We start from the raw sequence: 23,845 nt of genomic DNA, 5'->3' as shown, positions 1-23,845 counted from the left end.
TTTTTTTTTCAGAGCCACTAATATGTTTCCTGATAGTTGCGAAGTCTGCAGGCATTTTTGTTAATATTCTCGGGTCATGTAAGGCTGAGACAGCTTGGCTAAGTGTTGCAGAAAATGCTGTGCTGCTGCTGGCAAAGATTCACTCTGAATGGCTTAATAGTTTTCAAAAGAAAAGCAGTGGTTAAAAAAGAAATTGCTTAACTACAGAAGCAATGGGCGATCTAAACAGGTCTAATATTAATGTAGTTACTTTGCTGTCCGGGACTCAGTGACAGCTGACATGGATTACTTTTACCATTTATTTCTTCCAAAAAAGGCAGTTTGAGAATTGAAAAATGTTTTAACTTTACCGTAAGCAATCCTATTTCAATTAATGATGTAATTAGGTAATATTTTAATAACACTTTCACTAAATTGCAAGGTTGTGAGTTGGTGCAATGTTCCCATTGTGTTCCTGGTCAAAATGTTCTGGCATAATTTGCCTTTGCGATTCCTATATGACATTATTTAGAGTGAGGCACATTTCCTATAGGTGCCTTTAGAAGCAGTGCCCATGCAATGATCCCAACTTGCTCTTCCTTTAAGTTGCTGAGTTTGGGCATGGCACTTTGTTATACGAGGCGTCACGAGAGCTTGAGTTACCTTTCTTTCCTGGAGAGCGCTGAGTTGAGGCTGCCAGTATGTCGATGAATCACAGCCGAGGAAAGAGCAGCGCTAGGAACCGACCCAACCCCCTCCTGACGATAAACGACAGGATGGAACTGAACCAGCTCCCAACGCCACGAGGAGCTCTTCTCTGTATTAACGTGACGTTGGGACAGTGTTACCACTGACAGAGAAGGCCAAGCTGCGTCCAGTATGGTGTTCCAGAAACGGGTCTTCAGTGCTCCCACGGAGATTATTGGCACAGGTACCGGCAGGGCACAACACAAGCAGGAGGAGGCAGGACAGGTTCACAAGAAAAGAAAGTAGGAGGGATGAGTAACCCACCCAGGGAAGGTTCACTCCAAGTAGTACGAGCTGGGCAAGTTAGTAGCCCAGGCTGGCCAGCAAAACCCAGGAACTGGATCAGGGGGCAGGCAAGGGCTAAGGAGCAGGGCAGAGGGCAGGAAGGACTGGGACCCAAGGGAGGAAGCAAGTAGGCAGGGGGAGGTCTGGCAAGCAGAAACAGGAAGGGGACTGGAGGCAGAGACAAGCAGGGCTCCAGCAGCGCATACACGGGAAACCACGTTGAGACGCATGTTCCCGTGTATGCAGAGCCTCTTTATAGTCCGGGGCCAAAGCGAGGCCTGGAACGCATGCTCCCGCTACTGCGCATGCGCAGAACGTCGGATACTGACGATCCGCGCATGCGCAAAACATTCAAGATGGCCGCGCCCATGGAGCCGGCCCGGACCGCGGGACATCGCGAGGAAAGACGCCAGCGCGGATACAGTCTCCATGAGAGAGACCTCCGCGGCCGAGGAACCGGGACCCCAGAACAGGTAAGTGGTGCGCGTGCACGCAGCGTGACACCATACCCCCTCCCGGACAACCCAGGGGCACCAGGCTTCCAGGCATAGCGGAGGTAGGAGTCCCGAACCAAGCGAGGGGCATGTACAGAGGAACGAGGCTCCCAAGTACGGTCACAAGCCGGATAGCCCTTCCAACCGACCAAAAATTGCAGCACCCCGCGCCTGATCCGGGAATCACAAATCTCCTGCACCTCAAACTCATGAACACCCTTAACCAAGATCGGGGCAGGACGGGAACAGGGACGCCCCAAAACATCGGGTACACAGGGTTTTAGAAGAGAGACATGAAAAACAGGATGGATCCGCCAAGAAGGCGGCAGGGACAGACGAAAAGCAACAGGAGAAATCCGCCCAATGATGCAAAATGGGCCAAAAAAGCGGGGAGCCAGTTTCAGGGGCAAATTGCGAACCAGTAAGTTCTTAGAGGAGAGCCATACCTTATCACCAACCCGAAGGTCGGGCTCAGGCCTCCGCCGTTTATCGGCCTGGTCCTTCATGCGTGCTTGTGCCACTGCTAGGGTACTGGCCGCTAGACGATGCTGGTCGTGGATAAGAGACACCATGGCATCAGCCGACGGAACTGCACTGGGAGGCGTAGGACGAACAGGTAGCAACTTGGGGTGCAAGCCGACAGAACAAAAAAAAGGGCTGAGTCCGGTAGCAGAATGGACAGCATTGTTGTAAGCCACTTCAGCGGTGTCCAACCAACCTGACCAGTTGTCTTGAGTGGCATTTGCGTAACATCGTAGGTACTGCTCAAGGGTTTGATTGGTACGCTCGGTTTTCCCGTTGGTTTGGGGATGATAACCAGAACTCAAAGCCCGCTGAATATCCAAATTACGACACAGTTGATCCCAAAAAGAAGAAATATACTGAGACCCACGATCCGACAATATCTTCTCTGGGAGGCCGTGAAGACGGTATATTTCATGGAGGAAACGTTGCGCCATCTGAGAGGCAGTGGGCAGCTTAGGAAAAGGAACGAAATGAGCCAACTTGGAGAAACAGTCTACCACCACCATGATGCAAGTATGCCCACCCGAGAGTGGTAGTTCGACTATAAAGTCCGTGGCAATAGTATGCCATGGGTATGGTGGTGTAGGTGTTGGCTGCAGAAGGCCAAGAGGTTTCTTGCGAGGTATCTTGGTTTGAGCACATACCGGGCAGGAATCCACGTATTGTTTAACCTGCTTGGCCCATCCGGGCCACCAGAATTGCCGTGCAACCAGTTCTTGAGTGGTTTTGACCCCACAATGACCACAAACAACGGAGTCGTGATTATTTTTTAGGACAATCCTCTGAAGGTCCCATGTGGGAACGTACAGGCGATCCTTAAAGAACAAGCAACCGTTTTGTTCACTGACATCAGTACGTTGCAGTATTTGAGACCTGGAGGGATCCATCTGAGTGGCATCTAGTAGTTGATGAAGCCAAGGAGTCAACATCGACAAGAAATGCTTCGAGGTAATCAAGGGTTCTGGGCTCTTGGCTCTTTCGATGTCATTCTCTAAAGAACGAGACAGGGCGTCGGCCTTTATATTCTGTGAACAAGGTATGTATGTCACCACGAAATCAAACTGAGAGAAGAAAAAGGCCCAACGAGCATGCCGGGAGGTTCTGCATTGCAAGGAACGTAAGAATTGAAGGTTACGGTGATCCATGCGTACTTCCACCGAATATCTACCTCCCAGCAAGTGATGGCGCCATTCCTCGAAGGCTGCTTTTATTGCTAGAAGTTCCTTCTCGATGACAGCGTAGTTTCTTTCGCTGGGTGTTAGCTTCCGTGAGAAGTATGCCACAGGATGTTCTGTTTCCGTGTCCGGATCATGCTGTAATAAGACCGCACCAATTGCAAAGTCTGAAGCATCGGTTTTGGCTACAAACGGTCTTTCATCGTCCGGATGTTTCAGAATTGGAGCCTAGTAAAGGATTTCTTCAAATCTTGAAAAGCCGCTTCAGCCAGAGTATCCCAGAAAAAAGGAACCTTATTGCTAGTCAGGCGAGTTAGCATGGTGGTAAGGTGAGAGAAATGAGGTATGAAGCGTCGATAGAAGTTTGCAAAGCCCAGGAATCGTTGAAGTGACTTTATGTTTTGGGGCTGCTTCCATTCCTGTATGGCTTGTAGCTTCGTGGGGTCCATCCGTACTCCCGTGCTGTTGATAACATAGCCCAGAAACTCCATGCTTTCCTGATGAAACTGACACTTTTCAACCTTGGCATACAGATGGTTGGCGGCTAGTCTTCGGAGCACTTCCCGAACGTGCGTGACATGATCCATGCGAGTAGAGGAAAAAACCAGTATATCGTCCAGATATACCCACACTGAAACTCCAACAAGGTCCGAAAAGACAACATCCATGAATCGCTGGAAGACGGCCGGGGCGTTGCAAAGTCCAAAGGGCATTACCCTATACTCGTAGTGTCCAAAGGGAGTCCTGAAGGCCGTCTTCCACTCATCACCCTCTTTTATCCGCACCAAGTGGTAAGCCCCTCTTAAATCCAACTTGGTGAAGATCCGGGCAGACTTTAGAGACTCAATGATGTTCCGGATGAGTGGTAGGGGGTACCTGTCCTTGCAAGTGATCTCATTCAATTGCCGGTAATCGATACAAGGGTGCAAAGTACCCTCCTTCTTCCTGACAAAGAACAGCGGAAAAGCCGCAGGGGATTTAGACGGTACAATGTAGCCCTTACCAAGGCACTCCTGAATGTATTCATGTAGGACCCCCTTTTCTGTTTGCGTCAAGGAGTAAATCTTGCCATGGGGAATTACTGCATCAGGTAGAATGTCAATGGAGCAGTCGAAATGCCTGTGCGGCGGTAGCGGAATGCCCTCTGGTTTAGAAAACACTTTAAGGAATCCAGCATATTCCTGCGGTACAGAATGAGTGACACATAGACAATCAAAGGTGGTCGTAAGGGCTGGAGACCCCACTGACCCCAAAGCAGCTGGAAAGGTTTCATGAAGACGACATTCCCGAGGACAACGGGAAGTGGTAAAGACCAGGGTTCTGGAAGTCCAATTGACCTGAGGGTCGTGATAGAGCAGCCATGGTAGACCGAGTACCACCGGAAAAGAGGGAGACTTGATGACGTCTAATGAAATCCGTTCAAGATGCCCTTCCACTGATAGCCATAGTGGATCGGAATGTTGGCACACCGGGCCAGAAGACAAGAGGGTACCATCGATCACCTCTACCACCGCAGGCTGTTCCTTGCGGTGCAACTGGATCCCATTAGACGCTGCAAACGAGGCATCGATGTAATTACCCGATGCACCACAATCCAAAACGGCCCGGGTCTTCATGCATTTCCCTTGCCAGGCGATACCTACTTCTAAGACCAATAGAGGTACTGAATGCATCAGAGGAAGGTCTGATCCAAAAGGACGGCCCGCCGCTGCCTTCTCACCATACAGCGGGCCCGCTAGTTTTCCTGTTTCTTCAAAGGACGAAACGGACAGGTGCTTAAATAATGGCCAGAACCTCCACAGTACAAACACAGGTTTTGCTGGCGCCTTCTCTTCTTTTCCGCTTCAGACATTGGTCCACGAATGGCTCCCAATTGCATAGGTTCGGGTCCCACGTCGGTAGCGGTAGACGATCCTGGAGGATGTACCGAGGGCCCCGGATGGTATCGGTCTGTTCGGCGACGTTCACTTCGTCTTTCAGCCAACCTGTGATCAATGCGGAGGACCTGTTCCAACAATGCGGGTAATGTTTCTGGCTCAGGAATATGTAGCAATTCGTCCTTGTACTCATCTCGCAATCCGCGGCGGAACGTTTTCTAAGTGATTTCAGGCCATTGGGAGTCGGTTGCTAGCTGCCGGAACCGACTAATGTAGTTTATGATGTCTCCTGATCCCTGTTTAATTTCCATTAGCTGATTCTGGGCCACGGCTGCCAAATTTGGCGGCTTGAAGACATCCAGGAAGGCCTTCTCAAAGGCAGCAAAATCCCCTAACAAGGGACTGTTGGAGGAAACCAGGGGAGCGGCCCAGGCAAGAGCGTTACCGGTCAGATTTCCAAGAATGTAACCAATTTTTACCTTGTCTAAGTTGAAATGACTCGATCGAAACTGAAAATGGATCCTACAATGGGTACAAAACTCCGCTACTCGACGTGGATCACCATCGAACTTCATGGGGGTTGTGTAGGCCATGGAATTCTCGGGTTGTGGAGAAACATTCACACCCCGCCCCATCGCCTGACGGAGGGTGTCGTTCTCCTGGCGAAGGGCAGACATCTCAAGGCGCATGGCTCGCATTTCATCACGTACTTCCCGCAGGTCATCCATGTCGAGACTGGTGGAGAGGCGTCTCAATCTGTTATACGAGGCGTCACGAGAGCTTGAGTTACCTTTCTTTCCTGGAGAGCGCTGAGTTGAGGCTGCCAGTATGTCGATGAATCACAGCCGAGGAAAGAGCAGCGCTAGGAACCGACCCAACCCCCTCCTGAAGATAAACGACAGGATGGAACTGAACCAGCTCCCAACGCCACGAGGAGCTCTTCTCTGTATTAACGTGACGTTGGGACAGTGTTACCACTGACAGAGAAGGCCAAGCTGCGTCCAGTATGGTGTTCCAGAAACGGGTCTTCAGTGCTCCCACGGAGATTATTGGCACAGGTACCGGCAGGGCACAACACAAGCAGGAGGAGGGAGGACAGGTTCACAAGAAAAGAAAGTAGGAGGGATGAGTAACCCACCCAGGGAAGGTTCACTCCAAGTAGTACGAGCTGGGCAAGATAGTAGCCCAGGCTGGCCAGCAAAGCCCAGGAACTGGATCAGGGGGCAGGCAAGGGCTAAGGAGCAGGGCAGAGGGCAGGAAGGACTGGGACCCAAGGGATGAAGCAAGTAGGCAGGGCGAGGTCTGGCAAGCAGAAACAGGAAGGGGACTGGAGGCAGAGACAAGGAGGGCTCCAGCAGCGCATACACGGGAAACCACGTTGAGACGCATGTTCCCGTGTATGCAGAGCCTCTTTATAGTCCGGGGCCAAAGCAAGGCCTGGAACGCATGCTCCCGCTACTGCGCATGCGCAAAACGTCGGATACTGACGATCCGCGCATGCGCAGAACATTCAAGATGGCTGCGCCCATGGAGCCGGCCCGGACCGCGGGACGTCGCGAGGAAAGACGCCAGCGCGGATACAGTCTCCATGAGAGAGACCTCCGCGGCCGAGGAACCGGGACCCCAGAACAGGTAAGTGGTGCGCGTGCACGTGCGCGCAGCGTGACACCCTTTCATTCTTCTCGGGATCTGAGTAATCCTTCTGCACTAGGACTGCTCAGATCCCAAGAAGAATGCAAGTGCCATTCTTGGCAAGCCTGCCAATGAGGTCAGAAGGACTGCTCAGATCCAAAGAAGAATGAAAGTGCCATTCTTGGCAAGTCTGCCATTGAGGGCAGAAGCAGAAGAACTGCTCAGATCCCAAGAAGAATGCATTTGCCATTCTTGGCATGCCTACCATTGAGGGCAGAAGGACTGCTCAGATCCCAAGAAGATTGCAAGTGCCATTCTTGGCAAGCCTATCATTGAGGATAAAAGGAGTGCTCAGATCTAAAGAAGAATGAAAGTGCCATTCTTGGCAAGCCTTCAATTGAGGGCTGAAGGACTGCTCAAATCTCAAGAAGAAAGTGCCATTGTTTGCAATCCTGCCAAGGAGGTCAGAAGGACTGCTCAAATACCAAGAAGAATGAAAATACCATTCTTGGCAAGTCTGCCATTGAGGGCAGAAGGACTGCTCCGATCCCAAGAAGAATGAAAGGGACAATCTTGGCAAGCCTGCCAATGAGGGCAGAAGGACTGCTCAGATCCCAAGAAGAATGCAACTGCCATTATTTTCAAGCCTCCCATTGAGGAAAGAAGGACTGCTCAGATCCCAAGAAGAATGCAAGTGCCATTTCTGGCAAGCCTGCCATTGAGGGCAGAAGGACCGCTGAGATCCCAAGAAGAATGAAAGTGTCATGGTTTGTAATCCTGCTAATGAGTTCAGAAGGACTGCTCAGATCCCAAGAAGAATGCAAGTGTCATTCTTTGCAAGCCTGCAATTGAGGGCAGAGGGACGGCTCAGATTCCAAAAAGAATGAAATGTCAATCTTTGCAAGCCTGCCATTGAGGGCAGAAGGACTGCTAAGATCCCAAGAAGAATGCAAGTGGCATTCCTTGCAAGCATGGCATTGAGGACAGAAGGACTGTTCAGATCCCAAGAAGAATGAAAGTGCCATTCTTGGCAAGCCTGCCATTGCGGCAGATGGACTGCACAGATCCCAAGAAGAATGAAAGTGCCATTCTTGGCACGCCTGCCATTGAGGGCAGAAGGAATTCTCAGATCCCATCAAGAATGAAAGGGCCATTCATGCAAGCCTGCCATTGAGGGCAGAAGGACAGCTTAGATCCCAAGAAGAATGCAACTGCCATTTTTTGCAAGCCTGCAATTGAGGGTAGAAGGACTGCTCAGATCCCAAGAAGAATGCAAGTGCCATTGTTTGCAAGCCTATCATTGAGGATAAAAGGAGTGCTCAGATCTAAAGAAGAATGAAAGTGCCATTCTTGGCAAGCCTTCAATTGAGGGCTAAAGGACTGCTCAAATCCCAAGAAGAAAGTGCCATTGTTTGCAATCCTGCCAAGGAGGTCAGAAGGACTGCTCAAATACCAAGAAGAATGAAAATACCATTCTTGGCAAGTCTGCCATTGAGGGCAGAAGGACTGCTCCGATCCCAAGAAGAATGAAAGGGACAATCTTGGCAAGCCTGCCAATGAGGGCAGAAGGACTGCTCAGATCCCAAGAAGAATGCAACTGCCATTATTTTCAAGCCTCCCATTGAGGAAAGAAGGACTGCTCAGATCCCAAGAAGAATGCAAGTGCCATTTCTGGCAAGCCTGCCATTGAGGGCAGAAGGACCGCTGAGATCCCAAGAAGAATGAAAGTGTCATGGTTCGTAATCCTGCTAATGAGTTCAGAAGGACTGCTCAGATCCCAAGAAGAATGCAAGTGCCATTCTTTGCAAGCCTGCCATTGAGGGCAGAAGGACTGCTAAGATCCCAAGAAGAATGCAAGTGGCATTCCTTGCAAGCATGGCATTGAGGACAGAAGGACTGTTCAGATCCCAAGAAGAATGAAAGTGCCATTCTTGGCAAGCCTGCCATTGCGGCAGATGGACTGCACAGATCCCAAGAAGAATGAAAGTGCCATTCTTGGCACGCCTGCCATTGAGGGCAGAAGGAATTCTCAGATCCCATCAAGAATGAAAGGGCCATTCATGCAAGCCTGCCATTGAGGGCAGAAGGACAGCTTAGATCCCAAGAAGAATGCAACTGCCATTTTTTTGCAAGCCTGCAATTGAGGGTAGAAGGACTGCTCAGATCCCAAGAAGAATGCAAGTGCCATTGTTTGCAAGTCTGTCATTGAGGGCAGAAGGACAGCTCAGTTCGCAAGAACAATGAAAGTGCCAATCTTTGCAAGCCTGCCATTGAGGGAAGAAGGACTGCTCAGATCCCATGAAGAATGCAAGTGCCATTCTTTGCAAGTCTGCCATTGAGGGCAGACGGACTACTAGATCACAAGAAGAATGCAAGTGCCATTGTTTGCAAGCCTGCCATTTAGGACAGAAGGGCAGCTCAGATCCCAAGAAGAATACAACTGCCATTCTTTGCAATCCTGCCATTGAGGAAAGAAGGACTGCTCAGATCCCAAGAAGAATGAAAGTGCCATTCATGGCAAGCCTGTAATTGAGGATAGAAGGAGTGCTCAGATCTCCAGAAGAATGAAAGTGCCATTCTTGGCAAGCCTTCCATTGAGGACTGAAGCACTGCTCAGATCCAAAGAAAAATGAAACTGCCATTGTTTGCAATCCTGCTAATGAGGTCAGAAGGACTGCTCAGATCCCAAGAAGAAGGAAAGTGCCATTCTTGGCAAGCCTGACATTGAGGGCAGAAGGACTGCTCAGATCCCAAGAAGAATGAAATGTCAATCTCTGTAAGCCTGCCATTGAGGGCAGAAGGACTGCTAAGATCCCAAGAAGAATGCAAGTGCCATTCCTTGCAAGCCTGCCATTGAGGGCAGAAGGACTGTTCAGATCCCAAGAAGAATGAAAGTAGCATTCTCGGCAAGTCTGCCATTGATGGCAGAAGGGCTACTCAGATCCCAAGAAGAATGCAAGTGCTATTCTTGGCAAGCCTGCCATTGAGGGCAGAAGGACAGTTCAGATCCCAAGAAGAATGAAAGTGTCATGGTTTGCAATCCTGCTAATGAGTTCAGAAGGACTGCTCAGATCCCCAGATCCCAAGAAGAATGAAAGTGCCATTCTTGGCAAGCCTGCCATTGAGGGCAGAGTGACTGCACAGATCCCAAGAAGAATGAAAGTGCCATTCTTGGCACGCCTGCCATTGAGGGCAGAAGGAATGCTCAGATCCCATCAAGAATGAAAGGGTCATTCATGCAAGCCTGCCATTGAGGGCAGAAGGACAGCTTAGATCCCAAGAAGAATGCAACTGCCATCCTTTGCAAGCCTGCAATTGAGGGTAGAAGGACTGCTCAGATCCCAAGAAGAATGCAAGTGCCATTGTTTGCAAGTCTGTCATTGAGGGCAAAAGGACAGCTCAATTCGCAAGAAGAATGAAAGTGCCATTCTTTGCAAGTCTGCCATTGAGGGCAGAAGGAATGCTCAGATCCCATCAAGAATGAAAGGGCCATTCATGCAAGCCTGCCATTGAGGGCAGAAGGACAGCTTAGATCCCAAGAAGAATGCAACTGCCATCCTTTGCAAGCCTGCAATTGAGGGTAGAAGGACTGCTCAGATCCCAAGAAGAATGCAAGTGCCATTGTTTGCAAGTCTGTCATTGAGGGCAAAAGGACAGCTCAATTCGCAAGAAGAATGAAAGTGCCATTCTTTGCAAGTCTGCCATTGAGGGCAGAAGGACTACTAAATCCCAAGAAGAATGCAAGTGCCATTCTTTGCAAGCCTGCCATTGAGGGCAGAAGGACTGCTAGATCGCAAGAAGAATGAAAAGGTCCTTTTTGGCAAGCCTGCCACTGAGGGCAGAAGGACTGCTCAGATCTCAAGAAGAATGAAAGTGCCAATCTTTTCAAGCCTGCCACTGAGGGCCGAAGGACTGCTCAGATCCCAAGAAGAATGAAAGTGCCATTCTTGGCAAGTCTCCCATTGAAGGCAGAAGGGCTGCTCAGATCCCAAGAAGAATGCAAGTGGTATTCTTGGTAGGCCTGCCATTGAGGGCAGAAGGACAGTTCAGATCCCAAGAAGAATGAAAGTGCCATTGTTTGCAATCCTGATAATGAGGTCAGAAGGACTGCTCATATCCCAAGAAGAAGGAAAATGCCATTCTTGGCAAGCCTGACATTGAGGGCAGAAGGACTGCTCAGATCCCAAGAAGAATGAAAGCGCCATTCTTGGCAAGCCTGCCATTGAGGGCAGATGGACTGCACAGACCCCAAGAAGAATGAAAGTGCCATTCTTGGCAAGTCTGCCATTGAAGGCAGATGGGCTGCTCAGATCCCAAGAAGAATGCAAGTGCTCTTCTTGGCAGGCCTGCCATTGAGGGCAGAAGGACAGTTCAGATCCCAAGAAGAATGAAAGTGCCATTGTTTGCAATCCTGCTAATGAGGTCAGAAGGACTGCTCATATCCCAAGTAGAAGGAAAATGCCATTCCTGGCAAGCCTGACATTGAGGGCAGAAGGACTGCTCAGATCCCATGAAGAATGAAAGGGCCATTCATGCAAGCCTGCCATTGAGGGCAGAAGGACTGCTAGGTCGCAAGAAGAATGAAAGGGCCCTTTTTGGCAAGCCTGCCACTGAGGGCAGAAGGACTGCTCAGATCTCAAGAAGAATGAAAGTGCCAATCTTTTCAAGCCTGCCACTGAGGGCCGAAGGACTGCTCAGATCCCAAGAAGAATGCAAGTGGCATTCTTTGCAATTCTGCCATTGAGGGCAGAAGGACTGCTAGATCACAAGAAGAATGCAAGCGCCATTCTTTGCAAGGCTGCCATTGAGGGCAGAAGGACTGCTAGATCCCAAGAAGAATGAAAGGGCCCTTTTTGGCAAGCCTGCCATTGAGGGCAGAAAGACTGCTCAGATGTCACAAAGAATGAAAGTGCCAATCTTTTCAAGTCTGCCACTGAGGGCCGAAGGACTGCTCAAATCCCAAGAAGAATGAAAGTGCCATTCTCGGCAAGTCTGCCATTGAAGGCAGAAGGGCTGCTCAGATCCCAAGAAGAATGAAAGGGACAATCTTGGCAAGCCTGCCAATGAGGGCAGAAGGACTGCTCAGATCCCAAGAAGAATGCAACTGCCATTATTTTCAAGCCTCCCATTGAGGAAAGAATGACTGCTCAGATCCCAAGAAGAATGCAAGTGCCATTTCTGGCAAGCCTGCCATTGAGGGCAGAAGGACCGCTGAGATCCCAAGAAGAATGAAAGTGTCATGGTTTGTAATCCTGCTAATGAGTTCAGAAGGACTGCTCAGATCCCAAGAAGAATGCAAGTGCCATTCTTTGCAAGCCTGCAATTGAGGGCAGAGGGACGGCTCAGATTCCAAAAAGAATGAAATGTCAATCTTTGCAAGCCTGCCATTGAGGGCAGAAGGACTGCTAAGATCCCAAGAAGAATGCAAGTGGCATTCCTTGCAAGCATGGCATTGAGGACAGAAGGACTGTTCAGATCCCAAGAAGAATGAAAGTGCCATTCTTGGCAAGCCTGCCATTGCGGCAGATGGACTGCACAGATCCCAAGAAGAATGAAAGTGCCATTCTTGGCACGCCTGCCATTGAGGGCAGAAGGAATTCTCAGATCCCATCAAGAATGAAAGGGCCATTCATGCAAGCCTGCCATTGAGGGCAGAAGGACAGCTTAGATCCCAAGAAGAATGCAACTGCCATTTTTTTACAAGCCTGCAATTGAGGGTAGAAGGACTGCTCAGATCCCAAGAAGAATGCAAGTGCCATTGTTTGCAAGTCTGTCATTGAGGGCAGAAGACAGCTCAGTTCGCAAGAACAATGAAAGTGGCAATCTTTGCAAGCCTGCCATTGAGGGAAGAAGGACTGCTCAGATCCCATGAAGAATGCAAGTGCCATTCTTTGCAAGTCTGCCATTGAGGGCAGACGGACTACTAGATCACAAGAAGAATGCAAGTGCCATTGTTTGCAAGCCTGCCATTTAGGACAGAAGGGCAGCTCAGATCCCAAGAAGAATGCAACTGCCATTCTTTGCAATCCTGCCATTGAGGAAAGAAGGACTGCTCAGATCCCAAGAAGAATGAAAGTGCCATTCATGGCAAGCCTGTAATTGAGGATAGAAGGAGTGCTCAGATCTCCAGAAGAATGAAAGTGCCATTCTTGGCAAGCCTTCCATTGAGGACTGAAGCACTGCTCAGATCCAAAGAAAAATGAAACTGCCATTGTTTGCAATCCTGCTAATGAGGTCAGAAGGACTGCTCAGATCCCAAGAAGAAGGAAAGTGCCATTCTTGGCAAGCCTGACATTGAGGGCAGAAGGATTGCTCAGATCCCAAGAAGAATGAAATGTTAATCTCTGTAAGCCTGCCATTGAGGGCAGAAGGACTGTTCAGATCCCAAGAAGAATGAAAGTAGCATTCTCGGCAAGTCTGCCATTGATGGCAGAAGGGCTGCTCAGATCCCAAGAAGAATGCAAGTGCTATTCTTGGCAAGCCTGCCATTGAGGGCAGAAGGACAGTTCAGATCCCAAGAAGAATGAAAGTGTCATGGTTTGCAATCCTGCTAATGAGTTCAGAAGGACTGCTCAGATCCCCAGATCCCAAGAAGAATGAAAGTGCCATTCTTGGCAAGCCTGCCATTGAGGGCAGAGTGACTGCACAGATCCCAAGAAGAATGAAAGTGCCATTCTTGGCACGCCTGCCATTGAGGGCAGAAGGAATGCTCAGATCCCATCAAGAATGAAAGGGCCATTCATGCAAGCCTGCCATTGAGGGCAGAAGGACAGCTTAGATCCCAAGAAGAATGCAACTGCCATCCTTTGCAAGCCTGCAATTGAGGGTAGAAGGACTGCTCAGATCCCAAGAAGAATGCAAGTGCCATTGTTTGCAAGTCTGTCATTGAGGGCAAAAGGACAGCTCAATTCGCAAGAAGAATGAAAGTGCCATTCTTTGCAAGTCTGCCATTGAGGGCAGAAGGACTACTAGATCCCAAGAAGAATGCAAGTGCCATTCTTTGCAAGCCTGCCATTGAGGGCAGAAGGACTGCTAGATCGCAAGAAGAATGAAAGGGCCCTTTTTGGCAAGCCTGCCACTGAGGGCAGAAGGACTGCTCAGATCTCAAGAAGAATGAAAGTGCCAATCTTTTCAAGCCTGCCACTGAGGGCCGAAGGACTGCTCAGATCCCAAGAAGAATGAAAGTGCCATTCTCGGCAAGTCTCCCATTGAAGGCAGAAGGGCTGCTCAGATCCCAAGAAGAATGCAAATGGTATTCTTGGCAGGCCTGCCATTGAGGGCAGAAGGACAGTTCAGATCCCAAGAAGAATGAAAGTGCCATTGTTTGCAATCCTGATAATGAGGTCAGAAGGACTGCTCATATCCCAAGAAGAAGGAAAATGCCATTCTTGGCAAGCCTGACATTGAGGGCAGAAGGACTGCTCAGATCCCAAGAAGAATGAAAGCGCCATTCTTGGCAAGCCTGCCATTGAGGGCAGATGGACTGCACAGACCCCAAGAAGAATGAAAGTGCCATTCTTGGCAAGTCTGCCATTGAAGGCAGATGGGCTGCTCAGATCCCAAGAAGAATGCAAGTGCTCTTCTTGGCAGGCCTGCCATTGAGGGCAGAAGGACAGTTCAGATCCCAAGAAGAATGAAAGTGCCATTGTTTGCAATCCTGCTAATGAGGTCAGAAGGACTGCTCATATCCCAAGTAGAAGGAAAATGCCATTCCTGGCAAGCCTGACATTGAGGGCAGAAGGACTGCTCAGATCCCATGAAGAATGAAAGGGCCATTCATGCAAGCCTGCCATTGAGGGCAGAAGGACTGCTAGGTCGCAAGAAGAATGAAAGGGCCCTTTTTGGCAAGCCTGCCACTGAGGGCAGAAGGACTGCTCAGATCCCAAGAAGAATGCAAGTGCCATTGTTTGCAAGTCTGTCATTGAGGCCAGAAGGACTGCTCAGATCTCAAGAAGAATGAAAGTGCCAATCTTTTCAAGCCTGCCACTGAGGGCCGAAGGACTGCTCAGATCCCAAGAAGAATGAAAGTGCCATTCTGGGCAAGTCTGCCATTGAAGGCAGAAGGGCTGCTCAGATCCCAAGAAGAATGCAAGTGGTATTCTTGGCAGGCCTGCCATTGAGGGCAGAAGGACAGTTCAGATCCCAAGAAGAATGAAAGTGCCATTGTTTGCAATCCTGATAATGAGGTCAGAAGGACTGCTCATATCCCAAGAAGAAGGAAAATGCTATTCTTGGCAAGCCTGCCATTGGGGGAAGAAGGACTACTCAGATCCCATGAAGAATGAAAGGGCCATTCATGCAAGCCTGCCATTGAGGGCAGAAGGACAGCTTAGATCCCAAGAAGAATGCAACTGCCATCCTTTGCAAGCCTGCAATTGAGGGTAGAAGGACTGCTCACATCCCAAGAAGAATGCAAGTGCCATTGTTTGCAAGTCTGTCATTGAGGGCAGAAGGACAGCTCAGTTCACAAGAAGAATGAAAGTGCCAATCTTTGCAAGCCTGCCATTGAGGGAAGAAGGACTGCTAGATCGCAAGAAGAATGAAAGTGCCATTCTTTGCAAGTCTGCCATTGAGGGCAGAAGGACTACTAGATCCCAAGAAGAATGCAAGTGCCATTCTTTGCAAGCCTGCCATTGAGGGCAGAAGGACTGCTAGATCGCAAGAAGAATGAAAGGGCCCTTTTTGGCAAGCCCACCACTGAGGGCAGAAGGACTGCTCAGATCCCAAGAAGAATGCAAGTGCCATTGTTTGCAAGTCTGTCATTGAGGGCAGAAGGACAGCTCAGTTCACAAGAAGAATGAAAGTGCCAATCTTTTCAAGCCTGCCACTGAGGGCCGAAGGACTGCTCAAATCCCAAGAAGAATGAAAGTGCCATTCTCGGCAAGTCTGCCATTGAAGGCAGAAGGGCTGCTCAGATCCCAAGAAGAATGCAAGTGCTATTCTTGGCAGGCCTGCCATTGAGGGCAGAAGGACAGTTCAGATCCCAAGAAGAATGAAAGTGCCATTGTTTGCAATCCTACTAATGAGGTCAGAAGGACTGCTCATATCCCAAGATGAAGGAAAATGCCATTCTTGGCAAGCCTGAGATTGAGGGCAGAAGGACTGCTCAGATCCCAAGAAGAATGAAAGCGCCATTCTTGGCAAGCCTGCCATTGAGGGCAGATGGACTGCACAGATCCCAAGAAGAATGAAAGTGCCTTTCTTGGCAAGCCTGCCATTGAGGGCAGAAGGACTGCTAAGATCCCAAGAAGAATGCAAGTGGCATTCTTTGCAATTCTGCCATTGAGGGCAGAAGGACTGCTAGATCACAAGAAGAATGCAAGCGCCATTCTTTGCAAGGCTGCCATTGAGGGCAGAAGGACTGCTAGATCCCAAGAAGAATGAAAGGGCCCTTTTTGGCAAGCCTGCCACTGAGAGCAGAAGGACTGCTCAGATCTCACAAAGAATGAAAGTGCCAATCTTTTCAAGTCTGCCACTGAGGGCCGAAGGACTGCTCAGATCCCAAGAAGAATGCAAGTGCCATTCTTGGCAAGCTGCCATTGAGGGCAGAAGGACTGCTCAGATCCCATGAAGAATGAAAGTGCCATTCTTGGCAAGCCTGCCATTGAAGGCAGAAGAACTGCTCAGATCCCCGGAAGAATTAAAGTGCCATTCTTGGCAAGCCTGCCATTGAGAGGAGGAGGACTGCTCAGAACCCAAGCAGAATGAAAGTGCCAATATTTGCAAGCCTGCCATTGAGGGCAGAAGGACTGCTCAGATCCCAAGAAGAATGAAAGTGCCAATCTTTGCAAGCCTGCAATTGAGGGCAGAAGGAATGCCAAGATCCCATGAAGAATGAAAGGGCCATTCATGGCAAGCCTGCCATAGAGGGCATAAGGACAGCTCTGATCCCAAGAAGAATGCAACTGCCATTATTTGCAAGCCTCCCATTGAGGAAAGAAGGACTGCTCAGATCCCAAGAAGAATGCAAGTGCCATTCCTGGCAAGCCTGCCATTGAGGGCAGAAGGACCGCTGAGATCCCAAGAAGAATAAAAGTGCCAATCTTTGCTAGCCTGCAATTGAGGTAAGAAGGACTGCTAAGATCCCAAGAAGAATGCAAGAGCCATTCTTTGCAAGCCTGCCATTGAGGGCAGAGGGACTGCTCAGATTCCAAGAAGAAAGAAAGTGTCAATCTTGGCAAGATTACCATTAAGGGCAAAAGGACTGCTCAGATCCCAAGAAGAATGAAATGCTATTCTTTGCAAGCCTACCATTGAGGGCAGAAGGAGTGCTCAGATCTCAAGAAGAATGAAAGTGTCATTCTTGGCAAGCCGTCCAGTGAGGGCTGAAGGACAGCTCAGATCCCAAGAAGAATGAAAGTGCCATTGTTTGCAATCCTGCCAATGAAGTCAGAAGGACTGCTCAGGTCCCAAGAAGAATGAAAGTGCCATTCTTGGCAAGCCTGCCATTTAGGGCAGAAGGACTGCTCAGATCCCAAGAAGAATGAAAGGGACAATCTTGGCAAGCCTCCCATTGTGGGCAGAAGGGCTGCTCAGATCCCAAGAATAATGAAAGGGCCCTGTTTGGCAAGCCTGCCACTGAGGGCCGAAGAACTGCTCAGATCCCAAGAAGAATGCAAGTGCCATTCTTGGCAAGCCTGAGTGCAGAAGGGCTGCTCATATCCCAAGAAGAATGCAAGTGCCATTCTTGGCAAGCCTGCCATTGAGGGCAGATGGACTGCACAGCTCCCAAGAAGAATGAAAGTGACAATATTTGCAAGCCTGCCATTTAGGGCAGATGGACTGCTCAAATCCCAAGAAGAATGCAAGCTCAATTATTGGCAAGCCTGCCATTTAGGGCAGATGGACTGCTCAGATCCCAAGAAGAATGAAAGAGCCATTCTTGGCAAGGCTGCCATTGAGGGCAGAAGGACTGCTGAGATCCCAAGAAGAATGCAAGTGCCATTCCCGGAGAGCCTGCCATTGAGGGCAGAAGGACCGCTGAGATCCCAAGAAGAATGAAAGTGCCAATCTTTGCAAGCCTGCCATTGAGGGCAGAAGGAATGCTAAGATCCCATGAAGAATGAAAGGGCCATTCATGGCAAGCCTGCCATTGAGGGCAGAAGGACAGCTCAGATCCCAAGAAGAATGCAACTGCCATTATTTGCAAGCCTCCCATTGAGGAAAGAAGGACTGCTCAGATCCCAAGAAGAATGCAAGTGCCATTCCTGGCAAGCCTGCCATTGAGGGCAGAAGGACCGCTGAGATCCCAAGAAGAATAAAAGTGCCAATCTTTGCAAGCCTGCAATTGAGGAAAGAAGGACTGCTAAGAATCCAAGACGAATGCAAGAGCCATTCTTTGCAAGCCTGCCATTGAGGGCAGAGGGACTGCTCAGATTCCAAGAAGAAAGAAAGAGTCAATCTTGGCAAGACTACCATTAAGGGCAAAAGGACTGCTCAGATCCCAAGAAGAATGAAATGCCATTCTTTGCAAGCCTACCATTGAGGGCAGAAGGAGTGCTCAGATCTCAAGAAGAATGAAAGTGTCATTCTTGGCAAGCCGTCCAGTGAGGGCTGAAGGACAGCTCAGATCCCAAGAAGAATGAAAGTGCCATTGTTTGCAATCCTGCCAATGAAGTCAGAAGGACTGCTCAGATCCCAAGAAGAATGAAAGTGCCATTCTTGGCAAGCCTGCCATTGAGGTCAGAAGGACTGCTCAGATCAAAAGAAGAATGAAAGGGACAATCTTGGCAAGCCTCCTATTGAGGGCAGAAGGGCTGCTCAGATCCCAAGAATAATGAAAGGGCCCTGTTTGGAAAGCCTGCCACTGAGGGCCGAAGGACTGCTCAGATCCCAAGAAGAATGCAAGTGCCATTCTTAGCAAGCCTGAGTGCAGAAGGGCTGCTCATATCCCAAGAAGAATGGAAGTTCCATTCTTGGCAAGCCTGACATTGAGGGCAGATGGACTGCACAGCTCCAAAGAAGAATGAAAGTGCCAATATTTGCAAGCCTGCCATTTATGGCAGAAGGACTGCTCAGATCCCAAGAAGAATGCAAGCGCCATTCTTGGCAAGCCTGCCATTGAGGGCAGATGGACTGCTCAGATCCCAAGAAGAACGAAAGTAGCATGCTCGGCAAGTCTGCCATTGATGGCAGAAGGGCTGCTCAGATCCCAAGAAGAATGCAAGTGCTATTCTTGGCAAGCCTGCCATTGAGGGCAGAAGGACAGTTCAGATCCCAAGAAGAATGAAAGTGTCAAGGTTTGCAATCCTGCTAATGAGTTCAGAAGGACTGCTCAGATCCCAAGAAGAATGAAAGTGCCATTCTTGGCAAGCCTGACATTGAGGGCAGAAGGACTGCTTAGATCCCAAGAAGAATGAAATGTCAATCTTTGCAAGCCTGCCATTGAGGGCAGAAGGACTGCTAAGATCCCAAGAAGAATGCAAGTGGCATTCCTTGCAAGCCTGGCATTGAGGGCAGAAGGACTGTTCAGATCCCAAGAAGAATGAAAGTGCCATTCTTGGCAAGCCTGCCATTGAGGGCAGATGGACTGCACAGATCCCAAGAAGAATGAAAGTGCCATTCTTGGCACGCCTGCCATTGAGGGCAGAAGGAATGCTCAGATCCCATCAAGAATGAAAGGGCCATTCATGCAAGCCTGCCATTGAGGGCAGAAGGACAGCTTAGATCCCAAGAAGAATGCAACTGCCATCCTTTGCAAGCCTGCAATTGAGGGTAGAAGGACTGCTCAGATCCCAAGAAGAATGCAAGTGCCATTGTTTGCACGTCTGTCATTGAGGGCAGAAGGACAGCTCAGTTCGCAAGAAGAATGAAAGTGCCAATCTTTGCAAGCCTGCCATTGAGGGAAAAAGGACTGCTCAGATCCCAAGAAGAATGCAAGTGCCATTCTTTGCAAGTCTGCCATTGAGGGCAGAAGGACTACTAGATCCCAAGAAGAATGTAAGTGCCATTCTTTGCAAGCCTGCCACTGAGGGCAGAAGGACTGCTAGATCGCAAGAAGAATGAAAGGGCCCTTTTTGGCAAGCCTGCCACTGAGGGCAGAAGGACTGCTCAGATCTCAAGAAGAATGAAAGTGCCAATCTTTTCAAGCCTGCCACTGAGGGCCGAAGGACTGCTCAGATCCCAAGAAGAATGAAAGTGCCATGCTTGGCAAGTCTCCCATTGAAGGCAGAAGGGCTGCTCAGATCCCAAGAAGAATGCAAGTGCTATTCTTTGCATGCCTGCCATTGAGGGCAGAAGGACAGTTCAGATCCCAAGAAGAATGAAAGTGCCATTGTTTGCAATCCTGCTAATGAGGTCAGAAGGACTGCTCATATCCCAAGAAGAAGGAAAATGCCATTCTTGGCAAGCCTGACATTGAAGGCAGAAGGACTGCTCAGATCCCAAGAAGAATGAAAGCGCCATTCTTGGCAAGCCTGCCATTGAGGGCAGATGGACTGCACAGATCCCAAGAAGAATGAAAGTGCCATTCTTGGCAAGCCTGCCATTGAGGGCAGAAGGACTGCTCATATCCAAAGAAGAAGGAACATGCCATTATTGGCAAGCCTGCCATTGAGGGCAGATGGACTGCTCAGATCCCAAGAAGAATGAAAGAGCCATTCTTGGCAAGCCTGCCACTGAGGGCAGAAGGACTGCTAGATCGCAAGAAGAATGAAAGGGCCCTTTTTGGCAAGCCTGCCACTGAGGGCAGAAGGACTGCTCAGATCTCAAGAAGAATGAAAGTGCCAATCTTTTCAAGCCTGCCACTGAGGGCCGAAGGACTGCTCAGATCCCAAGAAGAATGAAAGTGCCATGCTTGGCAAGTCTCCCATTGAAGGCAGAAGGGCTGCTCAGATCCCAAGAAGAATGCAAGTGCTATTCTTTGCAGGCCTGCCATTGAGGGCAGAAGGACAGTTCAGATCCCAAGAAGAATGAAAGTGCCATTGTTTGCAATCCTGCTAATGAGGTCAGAAGGACTGCTCATATCCCAAGAAGAAGGAAAATGCCATTCTTGGCAAGCCTGACATTGAAGGCAGAAGGACTGCTCAGATCCCAAGAAGAATGAAAGCGCCATTCTTGGCAAGCCTGCCATTGAGGGCAGATGGACTGCACAGATCCCAAGAAGAATGAAAGTGCCATTCTTGGCAAGCCTGCCATTGAGGGCAGAAGGACTGCTCATATCCAAAGAAGAAGGAACATGCCATTATTGGCAAGCCTGCCATTGAGGGCAGATGGACTGCTCAGATCCCAAGAAGAATGAAAGAGCCATTCTTGGCAAGCCTGCCATTGAGGGCAGAAGGACTGCTGAGATCCCAAGAAGAATGCAAGTGCCATTCCTGGAGAGCCTGCCATTGAGGGCAGAAGGACCGCTGAGATCCCAAGAAGAATGAAAGTGCCAATCTTTGCAAGCCTGCCATTGAGGGCAGAAGGAATGCTAAGATCCCATGAAGAATGAAAGGGCCATTCATGGCAAGCCTGCCATTGAGGGCAGAAGGACAGCTCTGATCCCAAGAAGAATGCAACTGCCATTATTTGCAAGCCTCCCATTGAGGAAAGAAGGACTGCTCAGATCCCAAGAAGAATGCAAGTGCCATTCCTGGCAAGCCTGCCATTGAGGGCAGAAGGACCGCTGAGATCCCAAGAAGAATAAAAGTGCCAATCTTTGCAAGCCTGCAATTGAGGGAAGAAGGACTGCTAAGATCCCAAGACGAATGCAAGAGCCATTCTTTGCAAGCCTGCCATTGAGGGCAGAGGGACTGCTCAGATTCCAAGAAGAAAGAAAGAGTCAATCTTGGCAAGACTACCATTAAGGGCAAAAGGACTGCTCAGATCCCAAGAAGAATGAAATGCCATTCTTTGCAAGCCTACCATTGAGGGCAGAAGGAGTGCTCAGATCCCAAGAAGAATGAAAGTGCCATTGTTTGCAATCCTGCCAATGAAGTCAGAAGGACTGCTCAGATCCCAAGAAGAATGAAAGTGCCATTCTTGGCAAGCCTGCCATTGAGGTCAGAAGGACTGCTCAGATCCAAAGAAGAATGAAAGGGACAATCTTGGCAAGCCTCCTATTGAGGGCAGAAGGGCTGCTCAGATCCCAAGAATAATGAAAGGGCCCTGTTTGGCAAGCCTGCCACTGAGGGCCGAAGGACTGCTCAGATCCCAAGAAGAATGCAAGTGCCATTCTTAGCAAGCCTGAGTGCAGAAGGGCTGCTCATATCCCAAGAAGAATGGAAGTTCCATTCTTGGCAAGCCTGACATTGAGGGCAGATGGACTGCACAGCTCCCAAGAAGAATGAAAGTGCCAATATTTGCAAGCCTGCCATTTAGGGCAGAAGGACTGCTCAGATCCCAAGAAGAATGCAAGCGCCATTCTTGGCAAGCCTGCCATTGAGGGCAGATGGACTGCTCAGATCCCAAGAAGAACGAAAGTAGCATGCTTGGCAAGTCTGCCATTGATGGCAGAAGGGCTGCTCAGATCCCAAGAAGAATGCAAGTGCTATTCTTGGCAAGCCTGCCATTGAGGGCAGAAGGACAGTTCAGATCCCAAGAAGAATGAAAGTGTCATGGTTTGCAATCCTGCTAATGAGTTCAGAAGGACTGCTCAGATCCCAAGAAGAATGAAAGTGCCATTCTTGGCAAGCCTGACATTGAGGGCAGAAGGACTGCTTAGATCCCAAGAAGAATGAAATGTCAATCTTTGCAAGCCTGCCATTGAGGGCAGAAGGACTGCTAAGATCCCAAGAAGAATGCAAGTGGCATTCCTTGCAAGCCTGGCATTGAGGGCAGAAGGACTGTTCAGATCCCAAGAAGAATGAAAGTGCCATTCTTGGCAAGCCTGCCATTGAGGGCAGATGGACTGCACATATCCCAAGAAGAATGAAAGTGCCATTCTTGGCACGCCTGCCATTGAGGGCAGAAGGAATGCTCAGATCCCATCAAGAATGAAAGGGCCATTCATGCAAGCCTGCCATTGAGGGCAGAAGGACAGCTTAGATCCCAAGAAGAATGCAAGTGCCATTCTTTGCAAGTCTGCCATTGAGGGCAGAAGGACTACTAGATCCCAAGAAGAATGCAAGTGCCATTCTTTGCAAGCCTGCCATTGAGGGCAGAAGGACTGCTAGATCGCAAGAAGAATGAAAGGGCCTTTTTTGGCAAGCCTGCCACGGAGGGCAGAAGGACTGCTCAGATCTCAAGAAGAATGAAAGTGGCAATCTTTTCAAGCCTGCCACTGAGGGCCGAAGGACTGCTCAGATCCCAAGAAGAATGAAAGTGCCATTCTCTGCAAGTCTCCCATTGAAGGCAGAAGGGCTGCTCAGATCCCAAGAAGAATGCAAGTGCTATTCTTTGCAGGCCTGCCATTGAGGGCAGATGGACTGCACAGATCCCAAGAAGAATGAAAGTGCCATTCTTGGCAAGCCTGCCATTGAGGGCAGAAGGACTGCTCATATCCCAAGAAGAAGGAACATGCCATTCCTGGCAAGCCTGACATTGAGGGCAGAAGGACTGCTCAGATCCCATGAAGAATGAAAGGGCTATTCATGCAAGCCTGCCATTGAGGGCAGAAGGACTGCTAGATCGCAAGAAGAATGAAAGGGCCCTTTTTGGCAATCCTGCCACTGACTGCAGAATAACTGCTCAGATCTCAAGAAGAATGAAAGTGCCAATCTTTTCAAGGCTGCCACTGAGGGCCGAAGGACTGCTCAGATCCCAAGAAGAATGAAAGTGCCATTCTCGGCAAGTCTGCCATTGAAGGCAGAAGGGCTGCTTAGATCCCAAGAAGAAAGCAAGTGGTATTCTTGGCAGGCCTTCCATTGAGGGCAGAAGGACAGTTCAGAACCCAAGAAGAATGAAAGTGCCATTGTTTGCAATCCCGATAATGAGGTCAGAAGGACTGCTCATATCCCAAGAAGAAGGAAAATGCTATTCTTGGCAAGCCTGCCATTGAGGGCAGAAGGACTGCTCAGATCCGATGAAGAATGAAAGGGCCATTCATGCAAGCCTGCCATTGAGGGCAGAAGGACAGCTTAGATCCCAAGAAGAATGCAACTGCCATCCTTTGCAAGCCTGCAATTCAGGGTAGAAGGACTGCTCAGATCCCAAGAAGAATGCAAGTGCCATTGTTTGCAAATCTGTCATTGAGGGCAGAAGGACAGCT

Source organism: Ambystoma mexicanum, chromosome 14 (assembly GCF_040938575.1).
Source record: "Ambystoma mexicanum isolate Mex_15411 chromosome 14, UKY_AmexF1_1, whole genome shotgun sequence".
NCBI lineage: Eukaryota > Metazoa > Chordata > Amphibia > Caudata > Ambystomatidae > Ambystoma > Ambystoma mexicanum.
The sequence above is the reverse complement of the archived record's forward strand: the minus strand, read 5'-3'. Positions refer to the sequence as shown.